The sequence below is a fragment of the Arvicanthis niloticus genome, chromosome 8, assembly GCF_011762505.2.
Source record: "Arvicanthis niloticus isolate mArvNil1 chromosome 8, mArvNil1.pat.X, whole genome shotgun sequence".
Lineage (NCBI taxonomy): Eukaryota > Metazoa > Chordata > Mammalia > Rodentia > Muridae > Arvicanthis > Arvicanthis niloticus.
In genome coordinates, this window is record NC_047665.1 from 884,693 (window position 1) to 903,267 (window position 18,575).

General features: G+C 40.6%; 2 long non-coding RNA genes across 2 annotated transcripts in view; one reads left to right on the top strand and one right to left on the bottom strand.

Annotated features, from left to right (window-relative positions):
- The window catches only part of LOC143443226 (uncharacterized), a 39,326-nt gene that overhangs the window by 14,869 nt on the left and 5,882 nt on the right, over positions 1-18,575 (bottom strand). The window contains exons 2-3 of the long non-coding RNA XR_013111990.1: positions 8,034-8,079; positions 1,064-1,319 (exon numbers count right to left, since the gene is read on the bottom strand). This is a non-coding gene — a long non-coding RNA (uncharacterized LOC143443226). The remainder of the gene's footprint in view (positions 1-1,063; positions 1,320-8,033; positions 8,080-18,575) is intronic.
- LOC143443225 (uncharacterized) lies at positions 8,812-17,903 on the top strand. The gene is made up of 3 exons (XR_013111989.1): positions 8,812-9,033; positions 9,122-9,214; positions 13,491-17,903. It is a non-coding gene; the product is annotated as an uncharacterized LOC143443225 (long non-coding RNA).

Below are 18,575 nucleotides of genomic sequence, written 5' to 3' on the forward strand. Positions count from 1 at the left end.
TTAAGCTTCTCACATAGATAATAAAAAATTTCTTTGATGTTTGAAATTGAGTGGCAGACAGAGTGACGAATCAGAGAAAGATTTGACAGGATAGGATAAGCCCAACTCTTAGGAGAAGAGAGAAGAGAGGGAAGCTACTTAATAGAGAGCAGCTCGGGAGAAGAGAAGAAGGAAGCAGATTTTACTGAGAGAGTTTTACAGAATTAGGTTGCAGAGTAAAAACAAGCTAGACACAAGTAAAGATAAAAATGGGCCAGAGAATGAGAAGGAACCAGATTAGAACAGATTGTTAAAGTTAGTTTGAGGTCACACAGAACAATTCAGGAGAGGCCCAGAGAGAGAAGCCAAATTGAATCAGTCAGTTTAGAGAAGAGTTTGAGCCAGAAAAGCTCAGTTGAACCAGCCAGCCAGAGATCAGAAAGAACTAGGAAGTGGTGAGCCTATTCAGCAGCAAGTCTCAGAGACTGAAAACATTCTGGGCCTAGATAAGATTGTACAGAAGCTAGAAACTTCCTGGAGTAAGCTTAGGTTAGCAGATAGAGGCAGTAAGCCTCTGAGATGACAATTAACACTGGAGAATAAAAGTTACTTTTACAGTCACATTCTGTAACTCTGAAAGTATGCTAAATGAAATAAGCCAGACATAAACAGACAAGCATTATATGATTCATTGATATGAAGTACCTGAGTCATACAAATATACAGTCAAAGGAATAGAGAGGTCATAGAGGCTACAGGAAGAGGTCATGGGGAATTATTGTTTATATATATAACTATATAGACAGCTCAGTAATCAAGAGCACTGGCTGCTTTTCCAGAGGACCTAGGTTCAGTTTCCAGCACCCACATGGTAACTCACAACTACCTATAACTCCAGTTACAGGGGGTTCTCCTGGCCTCCATATCTACCAGGTATTCCAATGGTGCATATAAATGCACGCTACCAAACACACACACATAAAAATAATAAACAAATCTTTTTTCAAAAAAAAAAAAACCAACCCAGAATTATAATCTGACCTACAACCTGGATCTATGCACAGGAGAATTAAAACAGACTCACAAAGAGAGCATTGTGTACCCACATCCAGCAGTGTTGTGGCTGGAAGGTGGAAACTAATGTCTTTGGGTGGATAGGTAAATACTGTGTGTGTAGACAGACACTGGAGTTGGACTTAGCTTCTAAAACGAAGGAGATTCTGAGGAGCTTTGAGAACCTCCCTCCAGATGAAATGAGCCAGTCACAGATGAATCCTGTGTGGTTCCACTGATGTGATGATGCCACAGTCAGAAGAAAGCTGAAAAGTGGTTGGCAGGACCTTGGGGGAAAAGAGCAAGAGGTAATAATTGTAGATAGTAATCTTGTACCATTTTAGAGAATTATCTTATTTAACTTTTATGTGTGTTGGCAAATTTGCTTCGAGTTGAGGACCAGCTTAAATTTTTAGCACAGGCCTGACATTCTTCACAGACTGCAAGAAAAGTTGTAATCACTCGTTTTCTTTTTTGAGACAGGGTCTTGTGTGTCCTAGGCTCTTCTTGAGCCTCCCAGTTCCACCATTGGAGATCTTGGACTACTACATTTCACACCCAGTTCTTGTGGTACAGGACATGGAACCCAGGCTTTCATGCATGCCAGGCTGCCTCCACAGCCCTAAATGTAGTCTTTATGATGAATGCCTATGAAGGTTTCTTGAGTAGGATAAAATTTACAAGCCTTGCCGGGCGGTGGTGGCGCACGCCTTTATATTCCCAGCACTTGGGAGGCAGAGGCAGGCGGATTCCTGAGTTCGAGGCCAGCCTGGTCTACAGAGTGAGTTCCAGGACAGCCAGGACTACACAGAGAAACCCTGTCTCGAAAAACCAAAAAAAAAAAAAAAAAAGAAAGAAAGAAAGAAAGAAAGAAAAAAAAAGAAAGACAACTCTAAGATTAAGAGCCCATACTATTCTTACAAAGAACCCCAATTTCAGTTTCTAGAACTCACAGCATGTGGCTCACAGCTAGCAGATCCAGTTGCACCAGATCTGATGCCTCTGGCATCTGCAGGCAGCTACACACAGACACACACACACACACACACACACACACACACACACACACACTTACTTTAATAAAAAGTAAAATCTAAAAAGTAACAAGAGAGGTTTAGAGAGATGGCCCAGCAGTTAAGAACACTGACTGCTCTGCCAGAGGTCTTGAGTTCAATTCCTAACAACCACACAGTGGCTCACAACCATCTGTAATGGAATCTGATGCCCACTTATGGTGTGTCTGAAGACACCTGCAGTGGTGTACTCATATAAATAAAAATAAATAAACCTTTAAAAAAATAAGAGAATAAAAAAGGTTAAGACTATAGCTCTGTGGTACAGTACTTCCTATCACATAATGGGTTGAATTTAATTCCCAATATTTAAAAAAAAAAAAAAAAAAAAAAGGTCAAGCACATGGTGATACCACAAACCTTTAATTCCAGCACTCAAGAGACAAAGGCAGGTGGATCTCCGTGAGTTCATGGCCAATCTGTTCTACAGGATAGCAAGGGCTACACAGAGAAACCCTTCTCTCTTGAAGATCATTTGTCTGTAATTCACAGGAACATCACCTCACTTGAACTTTGCATTGTGGAGGCTCTTGATTCAAGATTAACTATGAAACTGTTGGGATGGCTTGGCAGATGAAGGCTCCTGCCATTTCCCAGCTTGATGATGGAAATTCCATCCCAGCAACCCGCATGGCAGAACCAGTTTTTACAAGTTGTCCTCTGACCTCCACAATAGTGCTCATGATAAAAAAAAAAAAAAAAACATAAATAAAATGTAACAAAATATTTGAGAACAACAGTAAGAGCTGAAGAGGTCCAGGGTAGGCTTCCTGGGCAAGACCACGATGGAATTGTCTGCAGAAATGGGCAAACAGGCAGAAAGTCGAGGGCTTTCTTTCCACTTCACTGTGCCTAGAGTCCCTTCTCCACTCATAGGAGTTCCACTACTTCCCCACAATGTCACATTTGATACTCATGATTGTACCCTGATGTCAGACAATCCCAGAACAATATTACAAGTCAAAGTTGCCTGTTTTGCCTCAGGGAAACTTAAAAACAAACAAACTGTTAGATTAAACAGCTTGCTGACTGCAAGGGTTTATTCAGTTGACATCATTGTCTTCCATGGGAGTCACTTACGTTCATCCTGTTAAAACAGAAAGTTAAAAATCCTTGACTTAAAACATTTCATCTCACTCTGTCGTGGTGGTGGCAGTGAACACTTTTAATCACAGCACTTGGGAGGGAGGCAGGCAGATCTCTTGAGTTTGAGGCCAGTCTGGTCTACACAGTGAGTTTCAGCCTATCAGAGCTACACAGAGAAACCCTGTCTCTTCCTTGAAAAACAAAACAACAAGACATCTCTGGACAGCAAGATAACTCATTGGGTAGAGCTATTTGCTGCCAATCCTGACAAACTGACTTTAGTTCTTTGAACATGTGGTGGGAGAGAGATCAGACTTCCGTTGGTTATTCTGTGTGTACACATGTACACACACACACACACACACACACACACACACACACAGTGATAAATGAGTGAAACTATTAGGAGCCAGGCTTCATGGCTTTCCCTGGGTCCCTGATGAATGGGGAAGGAACAGAGTTCCATGTCTAAAACCAAGAGCATGCTTGGCAAAGCTAGTAATAGCCCAGTGTCAAGGGCCTTGGGGGAGCTGCCATTTCATATCCTGTGACTCCAACTCTTCCCCACTCAAGAGCTGTGGTTATGAGTCCCAAGGCTACTTGGTCTGTGACGAACTTGAGACACCCTGTGTTGCTTTTGTGTAACATTGCTTGATTAGATTCCTAGTGACTTTGTCCAGTTGGTTGTAGGATAGTTTTCTGCTAAGTCTGTTGCATTTCCCCTGCACCCTGCAAATAGATAAGATGCTGTACTTATTAATAAAATTGTTAACATATGTCACCAGGTCATGCAGGTCAACAGCAATGCTGGACCCTTCTTCCTTCAAGTTCAGGGTAAAAACCAAAGCATCCCTCCCCTGCAAAAAAAACCAAAAACCTTCTCTCCTCTCTCTCCCTCTCTCTCTCTCTCTCTCTCTCTCTCTCTCTCTCTCTCTCTCTCTCTCTCTCTCTCTGATTGTCTGTGGAAAGAGGTCTCTTTTTTTAAGATTTATTTATTTTATTTTATGTATATGAGTACACTGTAGCTGTCTTCAAACACATCAGAAGAGGGCATCAGACCCCATTATAGATGATTGTGAGCCACCATTTGGTTACTGGGAATTGAACTCAGGACCTCTGGAAGAGCAGTCAGTGCTCTTAACCACTGAGCCATCTCTCCAGCCCCCCTTATCTCTTTTTTTTGTACGTTTTCTATGTATTGTCTATGTCAATGATCAGTGACCCACACAAAGGATCTTTCTAAGTTAATTTTGGACCAGACATGGTCAGACACATTCAGAGTGGTTCAGCCTTATACCTGATTAGGTAATTCTTATAGGCTTATTTTTATTGTTTTTTAACTATGCCTAGGTGTGTGCATGCCTGTAGGTATGAGCATATCAGTACAATTGTCCTAGAGTTGGAGCTACCTCATGTGGGTAGTGGGAACTGAACCCAGATTTACTCCAAGAGCAACAAGTACTTCTAACTTCTGAGCCATCTCTCCAGCCACTACTAAGTTAATTTTAATAAGCAAACAGTATTTGAGTCTTTGGAATACGTTAACTAAAGTATTCCTCATTTCATTATCTAGGAAGACGTGTGCATCTTTGTTAATTCAATCTAGAAAATTTTTTCATTAAAATGGGTTTATGTTCCACAATCATTTCAGAGTTGCATAGAGATAATGCAGTTTGCCCATGATCCTTCTTGCTGCCTTTTCAAGACCTAAGGGGCTTTTAGGGCTGCCCTAAGTCTGGGTTTATAGCACTGGGACTATGAATCTAGGAGCAGTGAGGTGGGCTGACCTTGTGACCCCATCCACTTCCCCAGAAGGGCTTTCTCAGCTATCTACATTATCACAGAACATGAACACCTCAGGTGAGATCTTTCTTCATTTCCAACTTGAGAATGTATTGCATTTGTGAGGCTTAGAAGAGTCCATGCATTGACTGGAAAAGGAGAAGTGGAACCCAAGTAAGTCTCTGTAACCTCTGACTCTTCCACTTGAGCCCCAGTTTCCAAATAACAACTCAGAGGTGTCAGTCTGCATCTGCTCCACCACTGGGCACAGCTTCTTGGGGAAGCTACCACGTGGGCTGAAGAGAAGCACAGAGACTCAGGAGACACCACTCCTGGGTTGGGAAAGCGCAGTCTGAGATGTGGGAAAGCTGGAGCTAGTTTGGGGGTCCCTGGGCATGCAATGAGGCTGGGGCTGTGGGGTTCTCTGACTCTTGGACATCCAAGCACTGCTGGGAGTCAAGGAAGAGCAGAGAACGAGAATCAGGGTGTACAGCATGTAGCCCGGCGCGGAGAGGACTGGTGGATGAGAGCTCTGGCTTGTTCCAGTGGTGATTGTCCTTAGCTTGGCAGAGGCTGGCTAGGTGGGTTGTGTCTGGAGCTCAGAGAGGCTTTCTACCTGAGAATTAAGCCGCAGCTCTGTAGTTGAATGCCTTCCCCTTGGCTCCTCACTGTGGATCTTGTTAAAAGAGACAGTCCATGGTTCTAAAGAGTTTATTGTTGTTCCTGTTGGAAAATGGATGCATAATGTACCATACCATACTTCTCAGGGTAGACCCAAGATTAAATACATTTTACAGGGCCTCTAGGTACCTCATTAGCATGGAAAACTTGTTTTGGGCCTACACGACCATAGGACACATTTCTTTTATCTGAGGAACATGGAACATTTCAGATCAGGAATCTGGCAGGGAGCAGGGAGTCACCTGAGTCTCAGGGGTGTGTCCACCGAGTCTCTGGGTCTCATACTGCTTTACCTTACCAAACTTCCTGTCATGGTTTTACCATCCAACACATATGAGTAGAATCATTAGCTACATATGGTTTGTGGTGTGGCCTGTTTTACAGAGCTTAAGGTTTCTGAGGTTCATGTGTGTTTCTGTGTGGTAGTAGTTTACTCTGTTTTGCCAAGGACTCCTTTGCTCAAACATTGACATTTGTTCTCCTTATCAGTGGGTCGATATCTTTGTTTTCCAGTTTGGGGCTACTGTGAATAAAACTTCTGTGAACATTTTGAGACCGTGTTTTTAAAATATACATAAAATAATAAAAATGGGAAAATGGATTTATTTATAGCTGTCAGTCAACTTCTGTGTCACCTGTGGCAAGGTTAGCACTGACAGACAAGAAGCTGGTGAGTACTTTGAGTTGTCTGTTTTAGGAATATAAGCATGCCACTTAACAGATATATTTATATATCTGTGAGATATAGATGGATAGATAGATAGATAGATAGATAGATAGATAGATAAAAGAATTATGTCTCCCTTGCTTTACAAGCAATTCTGACATTAACTGCAGCTTTCTACATGCATATTAATAACAAATCTTTCATGGGAAATTTGGAAATTCATAGTGCCCTACCACATTCCTCTTGTCCTGGTACCTTCTGACTTACATACTTTAGAAAAGCCAATTTCAAAGAAGTCAGCGCTTCCTGTATACTTTTGTGTTATTTTGGGGTAACCAGTGCATATAACATAGTAAACCCCTGTTTTTCCCTTAGTGGTATGGGAACCCCTGGGAAACAATTCTCTCACTTAAGACATTACTGTACTTTATATCCAAAATTTTAACTTGTATGAGAGTTTCAGTCACCTAACAATCATGTTCCAACAGGTTTGGCACTCGCTGGCTCTACGTTGGTCAGCTTTTGCTCCATGAGTCACACAGCTCATGTGTTTGAGAAAAGCTGTAATCTGCTCAGGCCTCTTCTTGCTTTATGTGAAGCAACATGTTCTTTCCTTCTTTAAACTCTCTGTGCTACATCTGAAAGTCACCATGTGCTCTGTGGTATGGGGAAGGGATAACTGATTTCAAAAGTGATGCTAACATAACCAGATATTCATATATCTCGCACATCTTGATCTTTCATATATAAAATTTACTCAGGGCTGAAGAGATGGCTCAGTGGTTAATCACATTTGCTGCTCTGTGAGAGAACATGGCAGCTTACAATCATTTGTAACATCATTTCCAGGGGCTCCAAAACCCTCTCCTGACCTCCAGAGGCACTACATATGCAAGTATGTATGTATGTGTATGTATGCACATACATACAGGCAGGCAAAGCATAAATAAACATTGAATAAATCTAACTAAAATTATTCCAGGTAAATTGTATACACTATATCTGTCATGAAATAACCAAAGTGGGTGTCTGCCTGTGTGTGTGAGTGATAAGGTTGTTATCAGATTTGCTCAGAGGTTTCTATTGCGTTATGTTGAAGTTCCATTGCAACTTCAGAAGGTGCATGTGCAAGAGTTCAGCAGCCTCCAAAAAGACACAGTGTGAAGCTAGTGTTTATTTTTTTAAAACAATTATTTATTTATTATATATAAGTACACTGTAGCTGTCTTCAGACACACCAGAAGGGGACATCAGATCTCATTATAGGTGGTTGGGAGCCACCTTGTGGTTGCTGGGATTTGAACTCAGGACCTCTGGAAGAGAAGTTAGCGTTCTTAACCCCTGAGCCATCTCTCCAGCCCCTTTTTTGGTTTTTCGTGACAGGGTTTCTCTGTGTAGTCCTGGCTGTCCTGGAACTTACTCTGTAGACCAGGCTGGCCTGGAACTCAGAAATCCACCTGCCTCTGCCTCCCAAGTGCTGGGGTTAAAGGCGTGCGACACCACCAACTGGCCTAAATTTTGTTTCAATGTACAGTTTTGTTCAACTGTGTATTCTCTTGGCCATGCTGAATTTAAGGGCAATTAGGAACCATGTTGCATGGCTCCAAACACAGTCAAAAAAAAAAAAAAAAAAGAACTCAATTCAAGTCTAGTTTGATGAATCAATAGATTTATTGGGGTTACTTGAAGGACCATGAGTGACTCAACAGTACCTGAGGCGTCGTTGAAGAACTCCACACGCCATGAAAGTTGGCATTCCTGGTGCAAAATGCAAACAGAAACAGAATAAGCCTTCCTTCCTCAAACAGTTTTTACTCCCGAGTTTGGTCAGTCTCTTGAGTCTGAAAGAATCTGAAAGAACAGCTATGCAACAAAATGACAGTCCAGACTTTTCCCTGCACAAGCTTCATTTTAAAATGTTTTGGCAAGGGCCAGCAAGATGGGGCAAGATTGACTCAGAGGGTAAAAGTATTTGCTGCCAACTCTTGACATCTTGAGTTTGATCGCATCACCCATAGAGTAGAAGGAGAGAACCCCATTACTAACCTCCACCGGCATACATAAAAACACACAAGTAGGTGCTTTACAGTTTCCTTCATATAAAATGTGGAAAGCATGAAAAATATGTAGATTCGATAGGTAGATGTGTATAGGAGATATCCCTAGAGGTATACTTGAAATACTTTAACATACATCCCTGAAAAAAAAGTTACCTACATAACAGTACTACAGTTACAGGTAATAGGAGTCACTATAACTTTTTAAAATATAAGTGTGATATCCAGTCCATAGACAAGCTTCGCATATTGATCCTGGATGCATTTTTCAGTTTGGTTCCTGCAACCAAGATGCTATCCAGAACACACTTGCATTTGCTCTTGTGTTATAAGATCTAAACCACAGTCTATGGTGCTCGGCTCAGGTTTCAGGTATCAAGATAGACTTTCCATTGCACCTTATTATTCCCTAAACCTTACAAGAACAAACACCAGGATGAGCCAACTGACCAGAGGTGGAGCATTCTGGGAGATGTAGTCTGAGATAGCTAAGGTATTGTGCAGCCTTCTGGGAACTGCATTCTCGCTTAGCTTTCACAGATACAGGTGGCAGGCACCAGGCTGGCTTTTTGTCCTGTGGTGGAGAGCGCCACTGTGAGTGCTGAAGGGTGTGGGGCCCGGCCAGGCCACCTTCGTCACTGGAGGACTGGTTCTGGTAGGTAGATGCTTCCCTGAGACGGAAAGTGGGAGGCAGACACTGCGGGACCCCGATCACGCAGCTCTCACGTGTTCTCTGTCAACAGGGGTCTGCATTTCCAAACCGGAAGTGATATTCAGGTTGTAACAAGAAGCACCTTGGCTCTCAGAGGAGACATTCTCAAACTGCAGTCACCCAGGTGAGCTGCTAAGCACCAATAAACAGAACTTGATGGTGCTTAGGGTGCTTATAGGGGCAAATACCTTTGTTTTGCAAAGCCTGTGTGAAAACGATAAAAATATCAAAAGTCCAGATAATGAAAAATTATTGCGTGACTTCATCAAAAATTTAAATTTTGTAACACAGGTCATGATAGCATACACCTGAGGTCTTATCTACTTGGAACACTGAGCTGGGAGAATTTCCAAGAAAGTCCAAGAGTTCAAAGCCAGACTGGGCAACATTGCAAGACCCTGGCTCAGAAAAACAAATAAAAAACAAAAGTTTTCAAATAAATTTGAAACAGGATCTCACTATGTAGCTTTGGCTGGTCTGAAACTCACTTTTGTTACCCAGGCTTTGAACTCACAGAAATCCACTGGCCTCTGCCTCCCCAGTGTTAGGACTAAAAGCATGCACTACCACACCTGACCAAAATAAATTTTAAAACTTTGTTTATATAAGATAACATTAGGACTTTTCAGTGAATAGGCATGGCCCCAATAGATTCATGTGTTTGAATGCTTGGCCCAGAGGGAGTGGCATTATTAGGAGGTATGGCTTTGTTGGAGTAGATATGGCCTTGCTGAAGGAACTGTGTCACTGTGGGGCTGGGCTGTGAGGTCTCATATGCTCAAACTAGGTATAGTACAGCAGTCTCTCCCTGCAGCTTGTGTATCAAGATGTAAAACTCTCAGCTCCTTCTCCAGCACCATGCCTGCGTGCACTCTGCCATGCTTCCAGCCATGATCATAATGGATTAAACCTCTGAGCTGTAAGCCAGCTCCTTTTAAATGTTTTCTTTTATAAGAGTTGCCATGGTCATGGTGTCTCAACTCAGTAATAAAACCCTAACTAAGACATGATTGTCTTAGGGGTTTCTATTACCGTGATAAAAACACCATGACCAAAAGCAAATTGGAGAGGAAAGGTTTTATACTTCCACATTGTAGTTCATCCTAGAAAAAACTCAGAACAGGAGACAGCCACTGATGCAGAGGTCACTGAGGTGTGCTACTTACCAGTTTTTTCCCCATGGCTTACTCAGCCTGCCCTCCTATAGAACCTAGGATCACCAGACAAGGGATAGCACTACCTACAATAGGCTGGGCCCTCCCCCATTAATCACTAAACAAGAAAATGCCCTACAGGTTTGCCAACAGCCAGATCTTGCAGAGGAATTTTTCCAATTGAGGTTCCCTCCTCTCAGATGACCTCAGCTTGTATCAAGTTGATATTAAAATGATCCAGCACAGGCTTGAGAAATGACTCATTGGTAAAAAGCATTTGCCATACATGCATGAGGATCTGAGTAAGAATCCCCAGCACCCAAATTAAATAACTAGGCATGGCTGCATGTGCCAGTAACCCTTACATAGGAGACATAGGAGACATGCAGATTCTAGGAGTTCACTGTTTATCCAGTTGTCCCAAAGGAATAAAGATTTATTAAAGAAAACACCTATATATAATATATACCCCTGGCATCTGGATGTGTATGTACATACCTGTGCACAAACTACACACAACAAATATAAATTTAAAAAAATAATAAAAATAACATTAAAAGGACAAAAAGCCAGAGTTACAGGACAGGTGTATAGAGCAAGTAGTATAGAAGAGATCAGTTTAGTACAGATGTTGGGAAAGGCAGACAAACTAACTGAAAAGTGGGTAAAAGACTCTGAACACAAACATTCAAAATGGCAAGTAAGTCTAAAAATGTACCAAATCTCATACGCTTTTGTGGAACACTAGATTAAAATATACAATGAAATGTAAGTTGAACTAAGAGAAAAGATCAGGCAAGAGTAACAAATCAGTTAAATCCTAGTAAAGATATGGATGGAGTATCAGGGACCCATCTCTATGGATAGAAATGTAAACTCAAAACCACTGTAAAATCAGGACGATGTCCAGTAGAGTAATGTGACGTAACCATGTGCTCCATTTGCTAGCTGCGCACACTACAAAGACGTAATTATGTTCTCCAGAATGTAAATAGACTAGAAATGGGGATGTTGTTTTATATTGGGAAACATTTGACTAATTAGCAGTAGAACAGAGAAATAGTTATATTCTTTAAAGAGGAATTATAGAGCCACATAAAATTTGTATAATAACTATAAACAGATTAAAACTAAAACCAAGGATGAGAGTGATGGCACATACTTTTAATCTCAGCACTTGGAAGGCAGAAATAGGTAGATGTCTGTAAGTTACAGGCCAGCCCAGTTTATAGCTACTGAGTTCCACTTCACCCAAGGCTACATATAGTGAGATTCTATCTCAAAAAAGTAAAAATAGAAAAGAATTACATAGAATCAAACTATAAAGAAATGTGTGGTTACATTTATCTAAAATTTAGAGACAGGCAAAATTCAATTATATTTTTAGAAACTTATATATTAGTATATTCATAAAGAATTTTTTAAAAATAAAGCAAGCTGTGAGCATTCTGGTGCCTGCCTTTAATCCCAGATTTGAGAGGCAGAAGCAGGCAGATCTCTAAGTTCAAGGCCAGCTTAGTTTACAGAGTGAGTTCCAGGACATCCAGGGCTGTACAGAGAAACCCTGTCTCCAAACAAAACAAAACCCAAAACAAACAAGCAAGGAAAAAAAATGATATTTAGATTACACAGAGAATTTAGACCCTTCTTATTTTATTTATATGTATGTGTGTGTGTATACCAGTGTGGGCTTATGTGCACATGTATGTTGAGGTGAAGAGAAAAGAGAGCACTGGATCCCCTGGAACTGGAGTACAGGTGGTTGTGAACTCCTGTATAGGTGCTGGGAACCAAGCATGGACCCTCTGAAAAGTAGCAAGTTCTCTAAGACTCTGAGCTATCCAACTCCTGATTCAGACCTTTCATAACTGTGTCATATTTGCACAAGGCCTTCCATGATGCGCCATTGAAAACTACACCTCTCATATCGAATGTGGATACTGAGGACGATATGGTCAGATAAATCTTTTCAGTTCCTTTAGAATAAATCAGCAATGACAGAATGGAACTACAGATCATATGGAGTTATAAAGATGGGCTTTTTAAAATTTATTTATCCTTTATGTTATGTGCATTGGCATTTTTCCTGCATGTATATCTATGTGGATGTGTCATTGGAGTTATAGACAGTTGTGAGCTGCCATGAGGGTGATGGGATTTGAACTTTGTTCCTCTGGAAGAGCAGTCAGTGCCCTTAACTGCTAAGCTGTCTCTCCAGTCCCCAAAGATGGGCTTTTAAAAATATAATTTATTTTTATTTTATGCGCATTGGTGTTTTTCCTGCATGTATGTCTGTGTGAGGGTGTCAGATCCCCTAGAACTGGTGTTACAGTCAGTTGTGAACTGCCATGTGGATGCTGGGAATTGAACCCTGGTTCTCTGGAAGAGCAGCCAGTGCTCTTAACCACTGAGCCATCTCTTCAGCCCAGGATGGGCTTTCTTTTCATCAGAATTTACCATACTTGTTTTTATTTCTGTGAATCACAGCTCAAAGATAAGGGAGCTGTTAAGGGAGAGGTTAAGCAGTAACTTCCTCCTATCAACAAAGGAAAGTTGTTGCTGTCAGGCACTTGTTACTGAAGAGTCCATGCAAATGAAATAGATCAAATGAAGAATGTCAACAATTTAGTGTTTGACCAATATCATCAAGATAACATCTGGGCCTATTCTATGATTTCCTTCCCCAAAACAAAAGCCTTTCTGTACTGGGCATATTTATTTGTTTTAGTTTTATTTTTTGGGTGTTTTTGTTTTTGTTTTTGTTTTTTTTTTTTTGAGATTGGGTCTCTCTATGTAATCCTGGCTATCCTGGAATTCACAGAGATCCTCTTATCTCTGCTTCTCCCAAGTGCTGGGATTAAAAGTCTGTTCCACCATACCCAAATGTACTGGGCCTATTTTGTTAATAATATAATCTCTATTTTTTTCTTATCACTCTAAAGTTTATAGTCTGTGTTATATTCATTCTTTTCTTTACTTCCCTTCTGCCTAAAATAATCATCCCACATACAACTTCTATCTTCTTTTTTCTTACCCACCCTCATATTGTCTATGATACTTATTATATGTCATTGCCTACCTAAGGCATTCTTTACTTGTTTCCTCTCTTATATTTATATTATTTATATTTATATCAACACTATTTGCTTTAATGAAATCTAGGTTTGCAGTATGACATAAAGTATATGATTTCAAGCCCCATCAATAAGAGTGATAAGTTCATAAAATATTTTTAACTTTTCTCAGTTTTAGAAGATTGAAGTGGTGGTGACCTAATTCAGAGGGAAAATGAAATCAAGAACAAATACATAGAATGGGTTATACTCATCAGTAATATAACATTGAACAGAGAAGATGAGTTTCAAGAAAACCATTTATTATTCATACCACTCCATTTTGTTCAACAAAGATTTCCTGCAAATGTGACTTACAGGCAGTGAGCTCGCAAAGTTCTTCTAAATCTGTCATTAATAATACAAACTCTTCAACAAGGAAGAAAAAGCAGGTCACCGCAATGGGTATGAGATATTGTCTTTCACAATTAGGTCTGATAGAACTCCAAGAGGAGAGAGCCATTATGAATGCAATCAAAGCACGAAAAGTCTCAGCTATAAGGAGAATCTTCCTGAGCACCCAAAGTTTCAAACATTGGAACAAGATTTCAGTGGTAATGGAACTGGAAAATCTATGTTCAGGCTGTGTCACACTTAAGGATTCTCATGCAGAAGAGGAACCCTGTGAAGACAGTGAGTATAGGAAAAACTGGTGAAAACAACTTTCTCTGACCACAGAAGAATTAGCACAGAGAAACACCCTTGTCTTTACCAGTATGGAACATCCTCTAAGCTGTCAGCTCTGGAGGGAAACGATGAATGTATTAGTCTGAAACACTTTGAGTATAATGCATGTGGGAATAGTTGCAGGCAGTCACTGTTTCTTTGACCTTAGAAAACTGCCACAGGAGAGAATCTGTTAGAACCTAATGACAAGACTCATACTGAGAATAAGTCATCTAGATGTCATGAAAATAGGCCATATCAGACATTACACAAAATATATCAAAGATCTCACAGCGAGATAAAACCCTACAACTGTAATGAACGTGGGAAATCCTTCTGTCAGAAAGGACATCCTTTTCAACATCACAGAACTCACACAGGCAAGAAACCATCTGCATGTAATGACTGTGGAAAGGCTTTCTCCCAGAAGTCTGTACACAGCAGAGAATCCACACACAGAGAAACCGTGTAAATGTGACGGATGTGAGAAAACAGAAGTCAGCTCTCAAGAGACAACAGAGAATCCACACAGGAGAGAAAGCACATGAATGTAGTGGATGTGGGAAACCATTTGTACAAAAGTCAACCTTCTGGGGACAGCAGGGAATCCACACAGGAACAAAAACCTTTTAGTGCACTGTATGTGGAAAAACTTCTGGTCAGAAATCAAAGAACTTAAGGTGAGAGAAAAAAACTTACCAATGTAATGAACTTGAAAAATCCTTCTGGCAAAAGGATCATCTCCTTCAACATCAAAGAATTCACACAGGAGAGAAATTGTTCAAATGTCATGACCATGGGAAAAAAATTTGCCCTGACATCAACCCTTAGGGTACACTAAAGAATCCACACTGGAAAGAAACCATTTAAGTGTAATCAACTTGGGGGAACATTTGTATGAAAGGCAATCCTTAGTGACCATGAGAGAATTCATACAGGAGAGAAATCCTTCCAGTGTAATGACTGTGGGAAAACTTTTAGCCAATTAGCTGAAGACTTAGAATCTTAATCAAACCTTAGACTACGTCAAAGAATTCATTATGGGAAGAAGTCTTATGAACTCAGTAAATATGGTTAAGGTCAGATCTAAATATATACCAGAGAATTCCAGGAGAGAAGATGTCCTGAAGATAAATATTTCTGACAAAAGAATTATCCATTTGACCTATGAAGATTTTGACAGGAAAAAGCTCTTCAAAATCTGTAAGAAAACAGTTCTTGGTGTCAGTACATGTCCAGAAAAACAGGATTCAGCAGGAGAAACCATATTACTGACTTTGAATGTTTGAAAAGCTTTGTTCCAAGGCTACCTGCAGGAATTTCAAAGAATTTCTATGAAAACTCCTTCCATATGAAACCATATCTTGTTAGATAAATCTCACAAATCACAGTCTGGTATTCTGTCCATAAGTCATAATTTCATTTTTCCTTCAAGCAGTAGCCCCTCTAGAATTTCCAGTCTCCATTTCTTGTAAGCCTCACTTTGTGACTGACTGCTAGAACAGGGTGCCTATGATCTATGACATAACCAGATCTGATAAATACAAGATCCCTGAGATATGACAGGGCCCCTCAGAATAAAAAGAGTGTGAGGACCCCAGGGGAAGGCACTTGCCACATAAGCCTAATAACCTGAGTTAGGTTCCCTGAAACCAAATAGAATGAAGGATATGTGGACATGTTGGCAAGTATCTGTAATCCCAGCATTCCTACTGTGAAATTTGGGAGCTGGGTAAAGAGAAATCAGCTAAAAGTTCTTGGGTCAGCTACCCTTGAGTACATGACCAGGGGAAGAAACAATAGAGACTCTACCTCAGACTAGGTGGAGAGAGAGAGGTGCCCTCTGACCTCCAAATGTAGCAGAAGATGCCTCCAACTATACCCCTCCCCCATACTAAATAAATGAAAAATAAATAATAAAATGAATCTGGCTTCTAGGTCAACCTTGGATGCTATGTATTAATGCCATTTTTAAAGGCGATGAGATGAAAGGCCACCTGAATAAATATTGGGAGTAAAACTCTCGACGTTTTTAGTAGTTGAACATTTTGTGAGCAAAAATCAAACCTTTATTGTATTTCATTGTTTTGATCTGTTTGTGGTTAGTTTAAACGTTTCACTGCTAAGAGGCTGAAGACTGTTGTCAAGAATATGTCAGTCAGAATGTACAAACTTTGTCAGGAAACTTTGGGTTAAGGAGTCCCTCAAAAGGTCATCAGAAAATTCATACAAAAGATATCTGAAGTGGAAATCTCTGGTTTCTTTGGAGACTCAGTTGTGTCATGTGATGTTTTTCTAGAAACTGTCTTCTGAGAGAATGTTTTGCTGAAGCAGGCACTTGGGGGGATGTTTTGCTGAGAGCAGACACATGGTGTTTTTCTGGAAGCTGTCTGGGAAAGGTCATGTGATGTTCTGCTAGAGCAGATGCTTGAGAGAACAGGTAATGTTTAAAAGGGGTATAAATATAGCACAACAGACAGTGGACGGTGCTGTACAGGCATTGGTTCACCCAGCCTTCTTTGCTGATGGTCATTTGCTGTGACTTCGAAAAGAGAAATTCACCAAAGAATTTCTTGTGATATTCCAGTGACTTCTTGCCACTTCTGTGTGGACTCAGGCTGATTGGCAGAGCCTCACCGTTTCTTCTGGATCGAGCTACTGCCGCTGATTCATGTGAACTGAACTGCTGACATGCTGACAACAGAGATTGGATTTGCCCCAAAGAACTATTTCTAAATAGGTCCACATACTCCTTTGCCCTATTAACTTTTCCACTACTTCTGGTGAGCTAGAAAGGAGGTTAAAGTGCTTAAGGGCTAGAGAGATGGCTCAGAGGTTAAGAGCACTGGCTGCCCTTCATGAGGTCCTGAGTTCAATTTCTAGCAACCACATGGTGGTTCACAACCATCTGTAATGAGATCTGGTGCCCTTCCCTCTCCTGGCCTGCAGGCATAGCATACAAGCAGGCAGAATGCTAAATACATATAAAAATAATAAATAGATAGATAGATAGATAGATAGATCAATCTTTTAAAAATTATTTTAAAAAGAACCCTTTATTAAAGTAGGGTTTGAAAAATCTAAGCCTACAGATATCCTTTTTCTTTAAATTTATTTATTTATGAGTACACTGTAGCTGTCTCCAGACTCACCAGAAGAGGGCATCAGATCCCATTACAGATGGTTGTGAGCCATCATGTGGTTGCTGGGAATTGAACTCAGGACCTCTGGAAGAGCAATCAATGCTCTTAACTGCTGAGCCATCTCTCCAGCCCTAAAGATATCCTTTTGACATAATGGAATAGATGTTATCAACAAATACAGGACTTTGGATGAACCTAAAATATTGGGTTTTGTTGATTTATTTAGTTGAACGATGAGCAGTCTGCTTGTAGTGGTTCTATACTTTTGGTGAAGTAATTTGTCTAGAACTACTCCTTTCTCTGGCTCCTAGAACTTTCTTACAACCAGCCACAGCTTCTTTAAAAATACAAATTTCAGCTGGGTGTGGTGACACAAACCTTTAATCCCAGCACTTGGAAGGCAGAGGCAAGTGGGTCTCTGTGAGTTTGAGGCCAGCCTAATGTACAAATTGAGTCCTGGACAGCCAAGGGCTCTGTTACACAGAAAAACCCTGTCTCAAAAAAACAAAACAAAGCCCTGTGCCTAGAGGGAAACTAATGGCCACTAGCAATAACATGGATATTCTGTGTTGGACAGGAACTAAAATGTTTATGATTGTTTTGGATCTAAGTGCCCAAGTAACATTGTTTTTGCAGAAGTAGTGAGCACCTAGATTTAAATCTTTGGGTTTGGGCAGGGTTTCCTGAGGATTAGGGGAACACGGAAGCATTCAGATGAGGTGCTTTGGACCAATGCAAGAGAGTGTGATTTTCATATATGAATGTAGTGTAAAAATGTATATGAGAGCCGACAAGATGGCCTTGCAGGTGAAGGCTTACCATGCAGTCAACGCAAACTCAACGACTAAATTCAATTCCCAGTTCCCAGAGGATGAAAGGAGACAGACTCCTGCCAGTTGTCATCTTGATCTGTACACATGCACTGTGACAGGGGCATACACACACAAATAAGTAAATAAGTGTGTAACCTTACACATTACAAGGTAAAGTTCTCCCTGGATGCTTAACATTCATCTATTCGATTGGTTTCAGTGGGTCAGAGACTGAGAAGGTACAGAGAAGTGGTTTGTCTCTGCTCTTCCATTGACTCCAAGACTGAGGGCCTAAAGCAGTAGCTCTCAACCTTCCTAACATTATAACCCTTTAATACAGTTCCTCATGTTGTGGTGACTCCCAACCATAACATTTTTTTTTTCATTGCTACTTCATAACTGTAATTTTGCTACTGTTTTGAATCATAATATAAATATCTATGTTTTCCAATGGTCTTAGCTGACCCCTGTAAAAGGGTCATTTTACCCCCAAAAGGTTATGGCCCACAAGTTGATAATTGTTGGTCTAAATGTATCTGGAGACTAGAGCAGAGCCAGAGACCCGCTTTCCAGGAAGCTTGCTCAGCTATTTGGCAA